The sequence below is a fragment of the Trachypithecus francoisi genome, unplaced genomic scaffold (assembly GCF_009764315.1).
Source record: "Trachypithecus francoisi isolate TF-2019V2 unplaced genomic scaffold, Tfra_2.0 Lachesis_group13, whole genome shotgun sequence".
Lineage (NCBI taxonomy): Eukaryota > Metazoa > Chordata > Mammalia > Primates > Cercopithecidae > Trachypithecus > Trachypithecus francoisi.
Genome location: NW_022681458.1, coordinates 4,576,172 through 4,595,482, shown reverse-complemented (window position 1 = coordinate 4,595,482; position 19,311 = coordinate 4,576,172). Strand labels below are relative to the sequence as shown.

Genomic DNA, 19,311 nt, shown 5'->3' with positions numbered 1-19,311 from the left:
GAAACAAGTCAGTCACTAAAAGACAAATACATTACTGAGTAATTCCATTTATGTAAAAGTATTTAAAGTAGCCAAAGTCTTAGAAAAAGAACTTAGAATGGTGTTGGCCAGGGGCTGTGAGGAGGGGGGCAGTTGTAGTTACTGTTCCATATGTATAGAGCTTCTGTTTTGCAAGATCAAAAAGTTGTAGATATCTGTTGTACCACAAGGTGCATATAGTTAACACTGCTGTACTGTACACTTAAATATAGTCAAGATAGTAAGTTTCAGGTTATATGGTTTTTACCACAATTAAAATAGAAATGAGGACAGGAAATATCATTTGCGAGGTTTTAAAAGTATGGGTAACTACCCCTAAAATGTAGCCATCAATTTAACAGGAATGATGTAATTGCAGCCTCTTTTCTGAGATGTGATAGAGTTTAAGAGCTAAGAGGAGAAAATAACACAACTAAACATCCTAAAGTGTGTCTATATGCCGCTGTATTCAAATAACACAATGTTTGCCCTTAGTTCTAAATAAGATTTGGAAAGAAAAGAAGAAAAGAATATATGTCATGCAAAATGTTAGGGTTTGGCAAAGAAGATCAGAGTCTCATGAAAGTGGGAAAGAATCTAATATTAACATTCAGACCCGGTGCAAATATGGCTTCTGCCCTGACTTTATCCTCTGAGCTTTGGAATCGGCTCCACCCAAGGCCTGAGCTTTTGTATCTCTATCTTAACCTTCCTTTCTCCACAGGTGCCCCCATGGGCTCTGCAAGTCTTTATTGTTGTCTGTTGTGTCGCACCGGAATTCCATTTTCCCCATATAGCTAATGAAATCAGGGATGAGGATGATCTAATGTTCTCAGCCTTGCCATCTGAAGATTGACAGCAGAGGAGAGTCTGTCTGGCTGATGAGTGATGTAACTTTGCCATGAATGGAGCAGTGGACTAGTGTCCAGATGGACCGCTTAGCAAAAGTAGAGGGAGAGCCACAGAGAGTTATTGAGACTGCCAGTCAAGGACAGGAGCTAAGTGGGTGCAAAGGAAACCTGAAGCTCAGTCCCATGGATTTGCCATGAAATTCCTCCTGACTGAGGTCAGGCCCAGAGGGAGAAGCTGGAGTCCAAATCGTGTGGCCCAGCTATGAGGAAGATGGAACACAGTGTGGACCCTAAGCCTGACCTGCCAAAAATTGGTGAGATGGAGACAGATGAAGCCATAAACAAGGGAATGAACACCAGGACCCATGTGGCTTTGGATTTCCAAAAAAAAATCAACAAAAAGTACCACCTGTGTTGAAACAAATCTACCCTGTGATTCAGATTCTGAGAACTTGAAGGCGTGATCTCAGCAGCTAAAACAGAACCACCTGTCAATACAGTGGTCTCTTGGAAATATATCAACAGTGAGAAAGGAATACTGTTCTAATGATGCTCAGGAGGCCAGCCATCAACAGAACACATTTCTTTCTGCAGCAAAGTGACAGCAATGATTGGTGGTAATGGCAGCATTGCAGAAGCTCAGCCTGATTTTTTTGCCTTACAATGGTCACTGCCTTTTGGACATGGATATGTTAACACAATGTAGAAGAGCAGTCTCCAGTGCTTATGCTGTGGTTTGACAATGCTCCCAAGTTTTAGCATAGTCCCAGCACAGCAGGGCTCAGGGACCCCTGACAAGCTGGACTGCCCATTCTCCTCCCTCCACTTAGGATGACCCTACCCCCACTGTGCTACAGCCCCATCTTTGCCCCTTCACTCTCTAGGAATCTCTCAACCCCATGCAACCCTGGGAACCTTCCAGACCTTTCCACCAAGTTCTACCTTTCTTCCCAACAGTCTGTTAGACCCATTCCTGATTCTTAAAAAAAAAAAAAAAAAATTGCAATATCTAATTTTTTGTATGACCTCAATTAAATAATGATATACACTTTAGAATAATATAAAAGTACATTTCATATGTGCTATTCTTGATTCTTTCTATCAAACTTGAGGGTCAATTTTTGTTAGCAAAGGTATAAACTTCCTGCTAGATTCTTTCCAGGAAAATGGCCTGTTCTTTCCAAAACAAACTGTATTATTGTAATTGGTCTAGATCAATGTTTTAATATGGGATCAACAGATTCAAAGAGTCTATGATCCTCCCACAGTTGAGTGCAAAATTGCATCTGTGGATGAGGGTTTTTCTGGGGATAAGGGTCCATGTTTGTATGTGATTCTAAAAGGCAGTTGTGCCACTCCTCACCCCCCAAAGTTTAAGCATCACTGCTTCAATTAAAAATTTTAATGCAAATCTTCAGGAAGATCCAGTTCAATTATTTTAAATGTTTAATCCATGTTCAAGAGGCATGATTTTAAGTGGTAATCTTGTTTGTGAATAAGAACACAAGAGAAGCTCTTTGTAAAGCATTCAGCTTTGTAATCCAGGTGGAGAAAATAGGACATGTGATAAGATGAGAGCTGTCCCCTCACTGTTGAGTCTGGGATGGGAAGACTCCTCTGCAGGGAGCATTGACAAAGAGCACAAATGAATTATGCCTTGAGCAGGTTTTGCTAATAGTTTTCTTCACCATTCCCATCCCTCACACAGTGAACACCTTTGAATCCACTGTTTCTGTCACATATAAAGCATTGAGTGGGCTCACTCTTATGCAATTCCAAAACTACCTTTCTCGTCTTCCAGAGTGCTCAATACAATCTAAACAGTTACAAAATAAAATCTGGGAAGTCTTTCTAAGACGTCACTCACTTGCTTCAACAATTCTGTGAGTAAAACAAACCTTTAGTTCATTGAAAATCATATGTAAAGATTTTTATTTTCAAGATACGAATCTTTAGAAGAGTAACCCCCTCAATGGAGATACTTCCCATTGGAACACAAAGTAATGGGATAAATACACTGTGCACAGGAATTATTTTATCCAGAATATATCCAGATATTGAGGGAAGAGGAGGGCAGGGAAGAGAAGGAAAGGAGCCCTTCCAGTTCTGAAAAGGACGGGAGATGACGCCTGTAGGACAATGTGTTATCCAGGCTCCACTGATGACTCAGAACTCATGTGGTTCAGCTGAGCTGAATTCCCAGGTGGGAAAAACGCCTTTGGCCCCACACACTTTCCTGCCATCATGCGGGAAGCAGGTCTTGTGGCTCGTGGGCTCCCAGCCCAGTTGTTGAATATTTGCTGATATTTTCATTTGCAATTAACTCTCTTCTATTGTTTATCATGTCCTGGAGTCTCCATTTATATAAAAAACGAAATTCCCTGGCAGCAAATTTTGGAGAACTTTTTCATTTAGATTATGAAAAGATGTCAAACACCATCTCCCCAAATGACCACCCACCCACTTCAACGAGGAGGAATGAGGCAGCCATCCCCGCTCACTGGCCGACACCACCCTCCCCGAGGAAGGAAGAGGAGAGCGCTAGTAACGCTTCCTGGGCTTCTGTCTTGTGGGTAGAACTTCACATCCTCCTCCCCACTGCCCAATGGCTGATTTCCCTCCATTTTAGAGCTGAGAAATTGAAACCCCAGCAAGCCAAAGTGATTGTTCAAAGCTACCTAGATAAAACAAGGTAAAACCAGAAACCTAACCCAAGTTAGCATTTCCAAAGCTCGTGGGAAGAACCCCAGGAAACCCTAGAGGCTGTGCCAGATTTGACCCAGATCTCAAGGAAACTCTGCATGTCTTTTGAGGAAGAACTAGACTTCCTTGGTGGTGACACACCACAGATTCTATGTCAATAGAATTCGGCTGTCTGCTATCATTCTTTCAAATATGAAAAAGACTAAGAATTGGCTACTTGAGACCCTTGGGCTGGAAGGGGTCTGTTCCTTCATCCCAGATTCTGTGTCCTAAAGGCAACAGATTCAATAAGAGACATTCATCACATTTTCATTCTCATCTTTCTATTTAGGATTATTCATCTTTTTGTTTACTCTGCCTCATTCTAAAAAGGATTCGAGGTGCCTTTTCCCATCTAGTTTCTATCCCTTTGAAATTTAAAAGGATACCTTTCATTACAAAGGTTGCCCTACATGGCCCTTCAACCTGAAATCATGTTCAATCATATTCCAATGAATATGATTTCCCAAGCTATCTTGCAATTCTGTAAATTAGTTTTCATTCAGCCTACTCAAAACCTTTTTCATTTTCCATGTCTGGAAATCTTTTTTAAGAAAGAGACACACACATGCATACAAGGAAATAATTTTAAAACAAAGACTCAAATAAATCCAGAGCTCCATTTTGAAGTCATTTTTTTGGTTTTCTCCAAGCACTGCTTTTTAAAATCAGTCTGTCCCTCCTATCAAGTTCTGGGACTTCTGTTAGTTCCTAATTGTCCTGGTTAAAATGGGAGCACTAGAAATAGTCAAAGACCACAGTGGGAGAACCGTGCACACTGACTGTGAAATAAAAAGTCAAATTTCAGTAAATTCGAGGCACTCATCCACCCTTGCCTTTGCCACACCCGTTCCTAGACTGTGAGAAGGAGTGCCCATTTCTTTCTCTTTTTCTCACTCTTTCTCGTTTTGCCTGAATCCTGGGAAAGAAGTCCCCATTCTTTACCTCAGGGAGGAAGCTAAGAAAGGATTTATTAAGTCCTGCAGTTAGGGTAGGAAGAGAGTGGAATTTAATATGCTCTTGCTGTTTGAAAGACCCAAAGGAGAATCCTCAAAAGTAAGTGTTTTGGAACAGCTCCAAGAAATACATCAAATTTTGGTTTTGTCCTGTTTATTTAACAACTTGGATTTCATATTTCTTTTTTACTTTTTTTCTTTTATTTATTTATTTATTTATTTATTTTTGAGACAGAGTATAGGTCTGTTGTCCAGGTTGGAATACAGTGGCACGATCAGAGCTTACTGCAGCCTCAACTTCCTGAGATCAAGCAATCCTCCCACCTCAGCCTCCCAAGTAGCTAGGACTACAGGTGTGTGCCACCATAACCGGCTAATTTTTTTTGAATTTTGGTAGAAACAAGGTCTCGCTATATTGCCCAGGTGGGTCTCAAACTCTTGGGCTCAAGGGATCCTCCTGTCCCAGCCTCCCAAAGTGCTGGGATTACAGGCATGAGCCACCACACTGGCCTTCAAATTTCTATTCTATGAAAATACTCTAGAACAGTGATTTGTTTGACTCAAACTGAATGTGCATCCTGTGATAGCAACATTTTAAAACTCTTCTCATCAGGCAGGGTAACTAGACCTCCTTTGTTACCTACTGGGGTATTTTGTCACCTACTGTGGTCCTTGTTAGATATGGAGTAGCCAATTTGAGATCTTCGGCTCTTCCCGGTAAAATCTAACAAAGCAACACCGGTCCTGCCACTCATGGATTATAACAAAGCAATGCAGAAAGAGAGGGCCTGGACATCCCCTAGCAACGCCCCACTCTGTGAATGAGAGCACCTGTAAGAACATGCTGCCCTCCAACCAGGCTTCGGCCAAGCTCCTCAGGGGTGGGCCTCCTTCCCATTACAAAGGCAATTAAGAAACTCCAGATTAATTGCCCAGATATTTGAAAAAGTTACTTTAAAACATATTCCTAGCATTCAAGATAATAACCATGAAGCAGAAAGTTCCATATCTGGTGTGATTTGAAAAGCTAGACACCACCAGGCAAATGTAAAACACATTCCACATTCTGAAATATATGGCAGCCAGACGAGATTTTGTCTGCACTTACACTGCTAATTATAAACATCAGGCAGAGACTAGTTCCATTTCAACGTTAAAGAAGAGGGTGCGTTAGAAAATGCTTCAAGAAATATTGCACAAATGCCCACTCCATTCCAACCCCTTGCCACATGACGCTGCTGGATCCAAATTGGAGCTTGGCACTTATTCCTGTCTCTTTCCTTCTTGGCAATGAACTTGGGTGCTACTGACCTTTCCAAAACTGTGATGTTCCATCGTAAATGATTAAAATGGCTGAAAGGTGCTCCCATTGTAAAAAGAAAAGTTAGATATTTTGTTTGTTTTCTAGTCTAATTCATAATCAAGTAGAGAAGAGAAAATTATTCTTGAACATAGAAACCTTTTCAAAAATCAAGTTGGAACATCTGATAAAATATCATCCATGCTGGATTTATTGCAATAACCTGGGAAATTCTACTTCCTTACTGCCTCTGTCAGCAATGGTCGGCCAATCTCTCCCAGCCTCCCTTTTGTGTAAAAGAATGCTCCTTGTCTGTTGCTCAAACAGGCCAAAGTCCTGCAACTGCTCTCTTCCATCTGTTGCCTTGGGCTCTGAGGAGTGATGGGTTTTCTGCAGCCCCAATTAGAAACAGAGCACCCTGGTGCACCGCTGGGCCAGCTGTGGGTTTAGCTGACTTGGCACTAACTCTGGGTACCGGCCCTGGGCTGCTGAATCAACTAATGAAGATTCCAGAAGTGAAAAACCAGTTTCCTGGAATGGTTTCCCTTGAGATCTGAGTCAACTCCAGCTGCTGTTCAATTTTTAATTTTGAAATTAAACCGAGCCATGAGCTCTTCCTTCCAGTGGCCAATTCCTGATGCTCTGGGTTCCTGAAAATCTAATGTATAGTACACACCGGGGGTTTTACAGAAACATTTCCCATTGTACTTATCCGTGGCCACTCACAATTCTCAAACGTTTCTCTGTATTTCATGAGTTTTAAACTTCAGGAGAGCAGTAGGATCATACTGTGCTAAATGCTGCCAGACCCCTACAAGACTAACAATTTGCCTTTGGGAGAGGGTTTGGCAGAACTTTTCGTATTTGTTTTTTTCTTCTCTCCTTTTTCTTTCCAGATTTTTTTAAACAACAGTTACTCCTCTGCTGAATCAACTTAAAAGAGGTTACTCCAAGGAAGACTGGGAATGGCAAGAGTACTTTTCTCCACACGGCACCCTAAAGTACACTCTTAAAGGCTTGGCCCCCTTGAAATGTCCAGAGTCCAAGATGTCTGCATATTGGAAACATCAGACACTTCTGCTACTAGCTCTGTGGCCCTGTCGCTGGGCATACCTTTCTGAGCTCTCTGTCTTCATCTGAAGTATAAAAGGCGTGGAGAAACCATCCACCAAGGTGATAGTTTTTTTGATATTTCAATTAGCCAAACAGAAATTATATGTTTGCCAACCAGAAGAGAGGGGGCTATGTCTTGGTCATTTTTATCCCCTCCCTGAACCTCAGCGCTCAAGGCCGTGATGCACAATAGGTCTTGTTAAACTTAAGTAAACATGAGAACACAAAGACTAACCAAAGGGTTAGGTTTTTTTTGTTTTGTTTTGTTTTGTTTTTATAATTATTATTATTTTTGCTCTGAGCTAGAATTATCTCCCTCAGGGTCTTAACACTGGTTATCTCAAGCTAACAAACATAAATCTGAGCATCAGTAATTTATATTTGTATTAACAAATATTTAAGATGAGACATTCACAATTGTAGCTTGTGTGAATTTTTAAAAGTATGTTAAAACCCATTGTCCATTAGGGGAAAGTATCAAAGGACATGTCATGAACACCCTCACAGTTCTAAAATCCAGTAATTCTACAGGGATCCACAATAGCATGAATATGCAAACTTACTTTGGTTCCCAAGCACCCGACTGTTCATTTAAACCTCTGTGATTAGATATGGGTAAAATGCTTCCTATAAAATGTTTTAGTTGCTGAATACCCTTGTAATGCAATTGTTTGAGAACAAAGATTGCCTCCTTTGATGGCACAATTTCATCTCAATACACTTACACCCGCACAGAGAAGAAAAACAAAGCTCTAATGTGTGTCCACTTCAGTTATTATGAACAGCCACAATAAATATAATAATGATAATCATGTATGGAAATGTCAGTCCTAAAGTTGCCCACAAGCTCTGTTGAGATGGTCATCACTGAGTCACTGCAAACCCTGAAACCCCACCCTGGGAGACTCCAGGCACCACTTCAGAGATTTTTCTGGAGCTTGCAGAGATACACCTCCCTCTAGAGGAAAGAAAACCAAACTGCCTTTTCAAAAACAGCTAGACCAGAATGAACGTGCTAACTCAAAATTTCTTTTTTTTTTCTTTTTTTTTTCTTTTTTGAGTCAGGGTCTTTTCCTGTCGCCCAGGCCCTGAAGTGCAGTGCAGTGGCGTAGTCACGGTTCACTGCAGCCTCAACCTCCCAGGCTCAACCTCATAGCTGAGATCACAGGCGCATGCCACCATGCCTGGTTAATTTTTTAAATTATTTTTGTAAAGACAAAGTCTCCGTATGTTGCCCAGGCTTGTCTCAAACTCCTGGGCTCAAACGATCCACCCACCTCAGTCTTCCAAAATACTGGGATTACAGAGATGAGCCACAGTGCCCAGCCCTCAAAATTTCATCTCCTTCCCAAAATGGACTATAAGACCAGAATGTATTAAAATTATATTTTTCAAATTAACAAAGTGAATTCTTAAAGGGAATATCTCTGCAAAATCAGGACCTGTGGAATACTCCCTGCAAATAAGACATTCGTAACCACACATTAGAGGGGGCAAGCAACATCTTTTATTTAAAGAGTAGGATTGCCCTTTCTTTGCACTGAAGTTTTACACTGAATTCCACCGAAGTTTTACAGTGGAAGTGGAGAAGCTGTATCTAGAAATGCGAGAATGAAGATAACCATTCTTGTCTAGTTCATAGCTGTCTGAATTAGCAGGAACCTTTAAAGCTCTCCTGCTTTAAAATTTGGATGGTTTGTGGCTTTCATTTCCTTAGCTAGAGCTAATAGGATTTTCTTTAAATGTCAGGTCCCTTCTCAAATCGTCAGCTATTTATGTAGCAGCAGTGTGCTTTTACTGCCTGCTTGCTGCAGCCAGGACGCCGTGAAAATTTGTTCCCTCAAGTCAGGGCGAGAAAGCTGCCTGGTACACAACATCCCCGTCAGATGGAAACCACCTGCGATTCTTCCCCCGAAAGATACTAGATTTTCAGCTTCTTCCAAAAAGAGCAGTGACAAACTGAACTTTCAAATAAAAACTTTTGCTAAAGCTGCTACTGTGCCTGCAAGGAAGTGTCATGCAATAGTATTCATGACTTGCCGGTGAATTTTAAATCCTAAACATGGAATTTCACATAAAAGTGGGAGGTGATATCAACCGCTGATGAAGTCTACGCTTGATCCGGTTGTCTAAACACTCTGAGCAAGGAAACAAACGAAGCCTCGCTGGCAAAAAGTCACCGCCAGCTTCCAAAGCTTCCAAAGAAGGCGGTCTCGTTTCAAGCCGGCTTTAGGCATCCGCGTCTATGGGTTCCGTCCCTGAAACTAAGGTCAGGATGAGCAGCCTCGTTGGAACCACAAATCAACAATCGACTGAAGAGAGGAGCTTCTTCCTACTTTCTCATCGGGGACGTATTAAGTTCTAGGATAGGAAATCACAAAAGGCACTTATGATAAAGTCAGTGCAATTTGCTGAGTCCTGAAAGCTTTAGAAACAAAATGAAGTGCGAAGTGAAGACAATTTTTCAGAAAGATGCCTACCTCGTATCAAAAATATCACTCAGACCCCAGGTTTGGACATTTGCCACACATCTCCTCACGTGTGGGCCACAACCATGGTGGGGTGGAACACGATCCCTGCCAAGCAGGGGAAGAGCGGGGCCAAGGGCTAACATTCTAGAGGCTTCCCCAGCCACCTCCCAGAAAGGTGCTGTGGCCACACCCTCCAATGCCTGGATAGGAAAAGACAGGACAGCCTCACTTCACCCCAACATGGAATTCCTTCCCAAGCCCTCCTCTCCACTCGGTGTCTGCTTCCTGGCTTCTCTCGACCATGAGTGAGGAAAGGAGAAAAGTAAACCTCTGGGTTACAAGAAACCCTCACCTAAACAAAGAAGTCCAGACGGGCAGCCGTTCCTAGATCCTGATCTCTGTAAAAGCCCCGCCTCCCCACCCCAGGCTTTCATCCTCAGCTACAGCCCACTTCAGAAAGAAGAGCAACCAAGTCCCCTCCCTCAGGGCCCTCCACCCCCAGGAGGTGGCCTGAGCAGGGCGGCCAACCCCGGATTCCGGTCACAGAGCCGATGCGCCCTCCCACAGTCCACCTCACTTCTTTCTCAGTTCATTGATAGAGTCTCAGTGAGCACCAAGTAGTTTTCCCAACTAGATATGAGTTATTTGGGATCCTCCGTCGCTGGCTTGTCTGCTCTCCTGCAATGGGGAAGGATTTCACTGCCATCTCAGACACTCGCACTGTGGCCTAGGCAAGGAATTCCACATCTCAGAGCTCCTGGTTGCTCATTTTGAAAACCAGGAAACGACTACATCAGTGGCTTCTGACCAAAAATCTCTTCCATTATCTTTAGCCCAAAAAAAAACCTCAGAAGTCCCAGTAATGTCATCAACGACCACTCACTCAGTTTTCAATATAGTTTTGCTTAGGAGCAATGTAACTTCAATTTTAAAGCCATTTCGGTTCAGTGTTTTACAGTGTTAAGAATGGGACCCTGGGGAGCTGGTGGATCCCAGGTTAATCATCCACCATCCCTGTGAGCTCTAAGCACCCTGCAGCTCTAGCACCCTGTGGTCCTCATCGGGGTGAGCTGTGTGTGGGGAGAGAAGCTGGTCAGCCGGGGCCACAGCCCTGCCTCCCCATCCTGTGCAGCAGACTCCCCTGCACTCAGAGGGGTTTGCTCCTGGGGTCTGCACCAGCCACGAAACTGGCTCCTGGGGCTTCCTGTGGAAGCAGATTTTTCTTCAACCACCCCCTAGTCCCTCCCAGTGACTCCACCCATACTTCAATCCCCATTCATTTTCAAACATAGTAGGCCCCTTGAAACAGGTTCCCCAAACAGGCTGGCCACTGTCAGTGAATGTGTTCCATCCTCAGCAAGAGAGGACTCGAGCCCCACCCTGCATCCTCTGGGCCAGGGAACAGCCCTTGGGGCCTCCCAGCTTGGCACTGGCCTCACCTCTGTGCAGCATGGGCTGGCCCTGCAGCCCCAGGGGCCTTGCCTTAGACACTCAGCATGCTGCCCAAATGCCAAATTCCTTCTTCTTCTCTGACCCCTGCAACTCCTTTAAGCAACCCCAAGGGACAAAGTCTCCAACAGAGACATCAGGTTCCTGAAAAGACGAAAGTCTGATGGCAATGACTGAGGGATCCTTTACTTGGCCCCCATCCTGGGCACCAGAGTCACTCCAATCTCGTGAAAGCAGCCGATGTGCTCCACCAGCACCTTCCCGTGGGCGGCCCTGGGCTGAAAACCCACGCAGGTTGTTGCACCCTAATCTAGTGTCACCACCCCGAGAGCTCAGAAAACATCTCCCAGCAGAGCCGCTCGGCAGGGAGCTCTGCTAGTCCTCGGCAAAGACGCTTCTGCAAACAAAGCGGATCCCAAATGGGTTTTAGAAGGCAGTGGTAACTTAAATAAATCATGGGCCAAAACACACTGCCGCCCGGAATGCACAGGGCGCGCGTAGCAGCCACAGACGCGCGGTGGAAAAGCGCTCACGCTCTTCGGCAAGCACAACCTTAACCAAGTTAAGGAAACCCCACTGCCACAAGGTGAGAAAGAAAAATCAGCAGAATCTTCCAGAGACCTAAAACATGTACAGAAAACTGGCGAACAGCGTAAACGTAAGAGCCACTAAAGCTACCTAGAAATGGTCACTTCAGGTTGAGAGCATTTCCTTCTAGCCCCGAACCTGGAAAAACAGAACAGAAATCACACTCACCCCTGAGCAAACCTGAAGGCGTGTGTGTCCCTGGGCTCCTCGACTCAATTAGGTTTGAAGAGGATGCATATTTTTCCCAGTCACTGTGTCTCTTTTTCTTTTTGCAGCCTTTTTCCACCACAGAAGTGGAGACTCAGACCTGCGGAAGAAAACTCTTGCAGTCCTTGCAGGAGGCTGGAGCCCAGGAGAACTGAACAGCCTTTGGTGGAAGACTGAGCTCCAAACTGGACTGGGGCCAGGGATACCAGTCAGGGCTTCCTCCAGCTCCTCCTCCTCCTCCTCCTCCGTCCCTGACCCCTCCTCTCCCCCTCCTCACTGCAGAACTGACCCAAACTGTAAATGAAACCAGACTCCTCCACTCTGTTTCTTCTGGCCCCCGCTCGGGCTGATGTCACCCTCTGAATTCTGTCTTCACCCTACAAGCGTTTAGCTGGACTCCCGCAAGACCCAACTCTTAAAAAAAAATTGACCACTCCTACTCGTCACCTTTTGGGCTGGGCCCTTGGCGTCAAAAAGAATAAATTTTGGAATTTCTTCGTGGGTATCCATGGTTTTCCTGCAATGTTTTCCAACACCATCTGAAAGGAAAACAGGAAATGCAGTCCCCCCTTACCCTCACCACACCCTCCCATTTCTTCTTGAAGTTTCTGAATTGAGACTTCTACTAATAACCTCCCCTTTCAAATAGAAAAACCAGCAATTAAAATCGTCTTGGTTTTCCGTTAACCAAAGCTCTGTTCACCAATGAAAAGGCAAAAAAAGGAGGCTACATTTCTTTTAGTTTCTATATCTAATGATTCTGATTGTGGAGCTTATAGGCCCATTCTAGGCACAGACAGGGGTAATGAAAATGGTTATCTTGCCAAAGCTTCAGGAAAATTCTTGAGTAAAAACTTCTGTTTCTAGAAAGCTTTGTACATTTCAAAACACTTCAATACACATTCTCTCCTTTATCACAAACATCAACACCCTGAGCCCTTTTAAATAGAAAGATGTCTTTTTTTTTTTATTAGGTGAAATTGTGGCCCCATTTTACAGATGAAAGAAACAGGCTGGGCACAGTGGCTTATGCCTGTAATCCCAGCACTTTGGGAGACCGAGGCAGGCAGATCACAAGGTCAGGAGTTGGAGACCAGCCTGGCCAACATGGTGAAACTCCGTCTCTACTAAAAATATAAAAATTAGCCATGCGTGCTGGCAGGCGTTTGTAGTCCCAGCTATTTGGGAGGCTGAGGCAGGACAATCGCTTGAACCCAGGAGGTGGAGATTGCAGTGAGCCAAGATGGCACCACTGCACTCCAGCCTGGGCAATAGAGTGAGACTCCAGAAAAGAGAGTAAGTGAAAGGAAAGGAAAGGAAGAGAAAAGAGAAGAGAAAGAGAGAGAGAGGAAGGAAGGAAGGGAGGGAGGAAGGAAGGGAGGGAGGGAGGGAGGAAGGGAGGGAGGGAGGGAGGGAGGGAGGGAGAAGAAAGAAAAGAAAGAAAGAAATTTCCGAGAGAGTAAGTGACATTGTCACTGTCCGGTCTGGATTAGTATCAGAGCTCAAATGACAACTCCACCCTTGGCCATCCCCAAACTTCTCACTGCTCTCCCATCAGGTGGTCCTTATGAAAAGTCCATTAATGTGAAATATCAAGAGACATCCCAAAGGGTCTTTTTGACTTTGAGATTCTTCTGGACCAAGTTTGAAGAGTGAAGAAATCATTAACTCCTTCCCATGGATTATCTCCCTCCAACTTAGGGAAGAAAGAAGACAGTACCCCAGAGAGAATGCCTGCTCCCCTCTGCAGCTCCAGGGCTCCCTTCCTCTCCCATAAAGGGGCCCAACCCATCACCGCACCAAAGGGCTCACTTGCAGAGCACTGGGGTAGGGAACAAGGATGGAACATGAATTATGGGGTTCTGAGCAGAGGCTCTGAGTATAGAACCGCGCTGCCTGCATGCCATGTAAAAGGATAACACGCCCCTCCAGGGGCATCCAGTTCTCTGCCCTCATCCTCTCTGCACAGTGCAGGCATGGACTCAGGCCCCTACAGAGACCTGGGATACTTGCTGCCACCCCCATGGTTAGAGTCTGCAAGTTCAGCATTAGGGAGAACTATTTCTCCCAGAACATTGTCTGCTGCAAAGAAGACAACCTTTGATTACAACCCCGTGCTCCAAGCAGCTCAGCAAACTGAAGTTAACTGAACAAGCACGTTTTAGGTGTTTCCACTCCACGGTTTCTTGCAAGTACAAATACACTCTTTTTCGCAAAATCACTAGGCACATGCGTTCCTTGGTATTGAAAGTTTCTATTACAGTCGACCTTGTATCCATGGGTTCTGCATCCATGGAGTTAACCAACTGTGGTTCAAAAATGGTTTTCAAAAGTGGATGATTGCATCTGTACTGAACATGTACAGATGTTTTTCCTTGTCATCATTCTCTAAATGACACAGTATAACAACTGTTTACGTGGCATTTACACTGTGTTAGGTATTATAAGTAATCTAGAGATGGCCTGAAGTACACAGGAGGATATGCGTAGGTTATGTGCAAATACTATACCACCTTATTTCAGGAATTTGGGCCTCTGTGGATTTGGGTCTCCATGGAGGATCCTGGAATCAATCCCCCATGGATACCAATGGATGGCTGTATTTAAATAGCAAGGGCAAGAAATCATTTAGAACAAGATTTAAAGACATAAAAGCTCCCATTCAGTAGGAAACCATAATCTTTAACATTTAGCTGCACCTAATCATTGATGATCCAGATCCTCTTCAGCACTGCCCATGGCTCTAGAAACTTCCAGAAACTCGTGGTAATCCTCCCTCGTGCTAACAAGAGAGAATTTGGGTTCTATGGCGGCTTTCTTCCTTAGTCACCAGTATGTGGATTTCCACTTACATTTCCAGTTCCTCTCTGCCACCCGATCCCAGGAGGAAAACAACCTCAAAAGTTGGAGCTGCCCTAAACGGCCCGAGTCCTGGATCTAGGCCAGGCCGTCAGTGGGACCTCATTAAGTCATGGAATCTCTCAATTCTGTTTCCCCTTCACTGCAGGCTTGAACTGGCCCTTGGCACCTCTTCCCATTTTCTTCCCATATCTTTTCCTTAACTATACAAGTTAGCAAGTTCAGAACTCCATTTCCCAAGCTCCCTTGTGGCTATGGCCTTGATGGGGATAAGGCTTCCCCACCCAGATACTCAGGCTGGAAGGTGGCCTGAGGGATGGTGATTTTCTGTGACTTTGGCTGGCCTTTCTCCCATGGGCAAGGATAGTGTGGAAGGTCCCATGAGTGCCTCTGCAAGAACCCCTTCATATGAGAGTCAAATGCTAGTGGTTCACTCCCATGCCCTTTCCTGGGAGACTGTTCATGGATGCTGGGAATTGTCTCTTCTGGAGACATTGGGGTGTGTAGGGTGGGTGGAATTCTAAGATGACCCCCAGCAGTCAAGCCCTTGTGTCATCCCCTCCTCTTGAGTGCGAATGGAAGCTGAGCCCTGATTCCAGCCTTTGAACATGACAAAGATGAATGGTGTCCCTCCCTGGATTAGGTTACAGTTGGGTCACGGGAAGTCATCCAGGGATCACAGAAGACTCTGTCCTAGGAAATGGCAGGGAGAGACTATCTTGCTGACTGCTGGGGTCTGGATGTCAGGGCCCCCAAAAATCCATGTGTTGAAATTCTAACACCCAAAGTGATGGTATTGGGAGATGGGGCCTTTGGGAGGTTATTAGGTCATAGAGAAGATCATCATTCCACTGATGAATGGGATCAGTGCCTTATAAAAGAGGACATGCAGAGACCGCTCCATCCTCCTACCATGTGAGGACACAGAGGGAAGGTGCTGTGCATGAGCCAAGAAGCAGGACCTCTCCAGACACTGAATCTGCGGGCACTTTGATCTTGGGCTTCTCAAACTCCCAAACATGAGAAATCAGTTTCTGTGGTTTAAGCCAAGTTTATGACATTTTGTTACAGCCATCCAAATGGACTAAGACACTGGTCTTGACAAAGTGAGCTGCCATCCTGTGAGGGCCAATGGCAAGGAAATGTGGGGGCCTCTGGGAGCTGAGAGCAGCTCCTAACAAGCAAGGAAGCAGGAACCCCAACTCAACAACCACGAGGGCCTGACTTCTGCCAACATCTACATGAGCTTTGAAAATATTCCCTGTTTCAGAAAGAAATGTATTCTCCCAAATTGAGGTTTTAGCCTCTGAGACTCCAGCAGAGGACCCAGCGAAGCCAGGCCCGAACTCCTGACCCAAGATATTAAATGCATGTTGTTGTACGTTGCTAAGTTTGTGACGATTTGTTACACAGCAGTTGATAACTAGTACAGGGTTGTAGCCCATCTCCCTTGGGGTGGCCCACAGCCAATGATGTCTAATGTGGGATACAACACTCCAGTCCATTGCCTCTGGGCCAGAAAAACTTGGCAAGAGGATTCCCACTGCAGAGCTCTCCCATGGGACCAGCCTGACTTCTCAGAACCCACCCCTTGCCTGGCTTCTTCTCCGGCCCTTATCCTCCTTCCTGCCTTCCTTCTAGGTTTCCCCTGGGAGCTCTCCCTCAGTAATCACTTGCACAGCACCCCATCTCAGGCTCTGCTTGAAGGAACTTGAACATACACGCAGTCATAGAGAAGCCAATATGAAGACTCCAGTTTCCTGAATGTTAAGAGGCAGTGGCAGACAGTGTAGCGGACTCAGCATCCAGGTTCCATCACAGTCTCTGGGACTCAAAGGGAAGTTGCAGCCACAGCAGCAGCATCTGCCACACGCCGCATCCCAGCATCCAGACAGTTGCTGAAGGGTGCCTCCATCTTTATCCTCTAAACCCTGGATTGCAGCTGTGCAGTGCATTCCTAAGTTCAGTCTCTCCAGTACAGGCTCCTGTTTCCCCATCTCCCAGAATGGACCAGAGGGTTCTTGCTGGGATGTCCTGGGAGTTATTCCTGGAGGGCTAGCTCAAGTCCACTCTTCTCACCCTCTCAACCAGCTCCCGGTGATGGATCTGTGATCATGTTAATAGATTTGCTTGTTGCAGTGAGGCTGGAGTGTCATCTTATTGAAGAGGAGGTATGTGAGATTCCAAAATCAGCATAAAGTAAAATGCTCCACTGAGGCAACTAGGCCTGTTTCAAGACAAGAACGATTAGAAGCCCAACCAAGGAAGAGGACTTGAGGCTTCCAATGACCCCACAGCCAGAGGGCAACTGGGGTTTTTCATTCCATCCCTGTGCCTGTTTTAAGAGTGGAAAGTTGAGCAGATCTCTGGGAATGAGGCCCTAGTGCCTTCTTTGCTGCTAACTCACCACAGGTTTTGGGCACATCAACTAAGGTTCCTGCAACTCAGTTTTCTCTTCTGCAGAGTGAGTGGTAGCTGTGCTCAATAATGTCCAGAATCATCCAGCAATAACCCCCCAGGGATCTGGGCTGCATCAACTGTATTCATCTCTGCCTCATTTCCAGCCTCAATTTCTTTCCCTGCCCCAATTTGCACATTTCAAAGCTCCCACCTCTAGATTCAGCCCCACCCAGACCCAGGCTCAGGAACAAGGATGGACCAGCTGCCCCTCCCCATTCCCTAAGCACTTCATATGGACATGTTGGTGTGAATGTTTCCTACTCTATTCTACTGCACAAATGATGCTGTTTCCGCAATTTTTGAGAGTAAAACCAAATAGCACTTCACTTTATGCTACTAAAACATCCCAGGCTATGAAGGAAAACATAGTGCCAGCCATGCACAGAGAGCTGTTGGGCCATGTGTCTAGACCAACACTTCTCTTATTTCAGGAATGCCCATCCCCTACTTTGACCAGGGGTTTAAATGAGAGCTACCATCTTCCAGAAGAACCTTCTGGCATCTCCTCTACTGGGTGATCCAGAGTTGGTGAGCTCATCCCCAGGTCTGCCTGCTTACATCTTAGAGCCAGCCAGTCTCGAGCCCTTTCTGATAATACCAGGAGCTGCCATATTTGCTACCATTTGAAGGAAGCCAGCCAAGGACAGCAAAGCAGAGAGAAGTGGAGAGGACAGAAAGAGAATGCAATCGGCTTCCTGATTCCAGACATCCCTTCTATACTAGTTCAAGTTAAGTTCCCAACACTTACAACCAAAGAAGTCCTGCCTGATGCACTAATACAATCTGTTCAAAGAAGACACATTTCTGAAATAAGTCCTGGACTAGCAGATCAGTCAAGCCATTACACTTATTCCCACTGTAATTCCACGATTTCTTCTGCTGTGGTAAAAGTGTAGCTATTCTAGATTTTCCTTGACTTTTCTTAAAAACACTTTTCTCATCAAAACAGGCAGGATTGGGAGACCAAGATGGGTGGATCGCCTGAGGTCAGGAGTTCAAGACCAGCCTGGCCAACATGGTGAAACTCCATCTTTGCTAAAAATACAAAAATTTGCTGGGTGTAGGGGCAGGAGCCTGTAATCCAGCTTCTCGGGAGGCTGAGGCAGGAGAATTGCTTGAACCCAGGAGGTGGAGGTTACTGTGAGCCGAGATCATGCCATTGCACTCCAGCCTGGGCAACAAGAGCAAAACTCAGTCTCAAAAATAAATAAATAAATAAGTAAAACAGGCAGGAAGGGAAGTCTTTGCCTTTCAGTAGCACAAAAGCCTGAAATACAAAGTAGATATCAAATATGTTTCCTAAAGCGTCAACCCAGGGAGACATGGGCGAGGACTGGGGATCCTAAAGTGAGTCTTTGAGTGTATGGGAAACACTTTATGAAAATAAACATTCTTGTGAAGAAAAGTCTAACAAACAATTTTATGTTCATCTTGAATGATTAATTTTGGGGGGACATGTGAACCCAGACATTTGGGGAGGATGAGAAAATTGCATTAAAGAGAATGTGCCAGCTTTTAGGTGGCTCTAGGAAAAATCGGTGTAAAACTGCCCAGTTAAAATATATAGCATTTTCCTAGCCAGGCGCGGTGGCTCATGTCTGTAATCCCAGCACTTTGGGAGGCCGAGGCAGGCAGATCATGAGATCAGGAATTCGAGACCATTCTGACCAATGTGGTGAAACCCCCTCTCTACTAAAAATACAAAAAAAAAATTAGCCAGGTGTGGTGGCATGCACCTGTAATCCCAGCTATTCAGGAGGGCTGAGGCAGGAGAATCACTTCAACCCTGGAGGTGGAGGTTGCAGTGAGCCCAGATTGCACCACTGCACTCCAGCCTGGGCGACAGAGCAAGACTCTGTCTCAAAAAATAAAAATAAAAAAATAACATTTTCCCTAGATTTTTGTGAGCTATAAACCATGCTCAGCTGATTAATTTTAAGGATGTCAAACCCAAATGTGAGAAGATCCAAGAAACTTTTTGCAGTTGATTGGAATTCAAAAATTTTAGCAAGGAGATGTTTGGTTTTATAATTATAGGACGAAACCAAAGTGCCAATTTGGCTTTTTTCAGTTTGAAATATAAATTTCCATGTGTAAAGGATGGGTGGACCAGTTCCTTTATTTAACAATCTTAGCCTTAGGAAGAATTTTCTCTTAGGCACAAAGTCAGATGTCTACTCATTTTAGCTTCAAAGTCATCTCAACTCCTTCATTCCTTCACTTATTCAACAAATGTGACTGAGGGGCTATTGTGTGGGGAAGCCCTGCCCTAGGAAGTGGAGGTGATGCCAAGATGA

The 19,311-nt window shown here is 44.9% G+C and overlaps 1 protein-coding gene across 6 annotated transcripts in view; it reads right to left on the bottom strand.

Annotated features, from left to right (window-relative positions):
- The window catches only part of COL6A3 (collagen type VI alpha 3 chain), a 92,476-nt gene extending 80,396 nt beyond the window's left edge, over positions 1-12,080 (bottom strand). For 4 of the 6 annotated variants that reach the window (XM_033229777.1, XM_033229780.1, XM_033229782.1 and 1 more), the window contains exon 1: positions 11,657-12,080. The gene's annotated coding sequence lies outside the window, so the exon portion shown is untranslated. The remainder of the gene's footprint in view (positions 1-11,656) is intronic. The other 2 variants (XM_033229778.1, XM_033229781.1) reach the window with 2 other exon arrangements.
- Between the last annotated feature and the right edge of the window lie 7,231 nt (positions 12,081-19,311).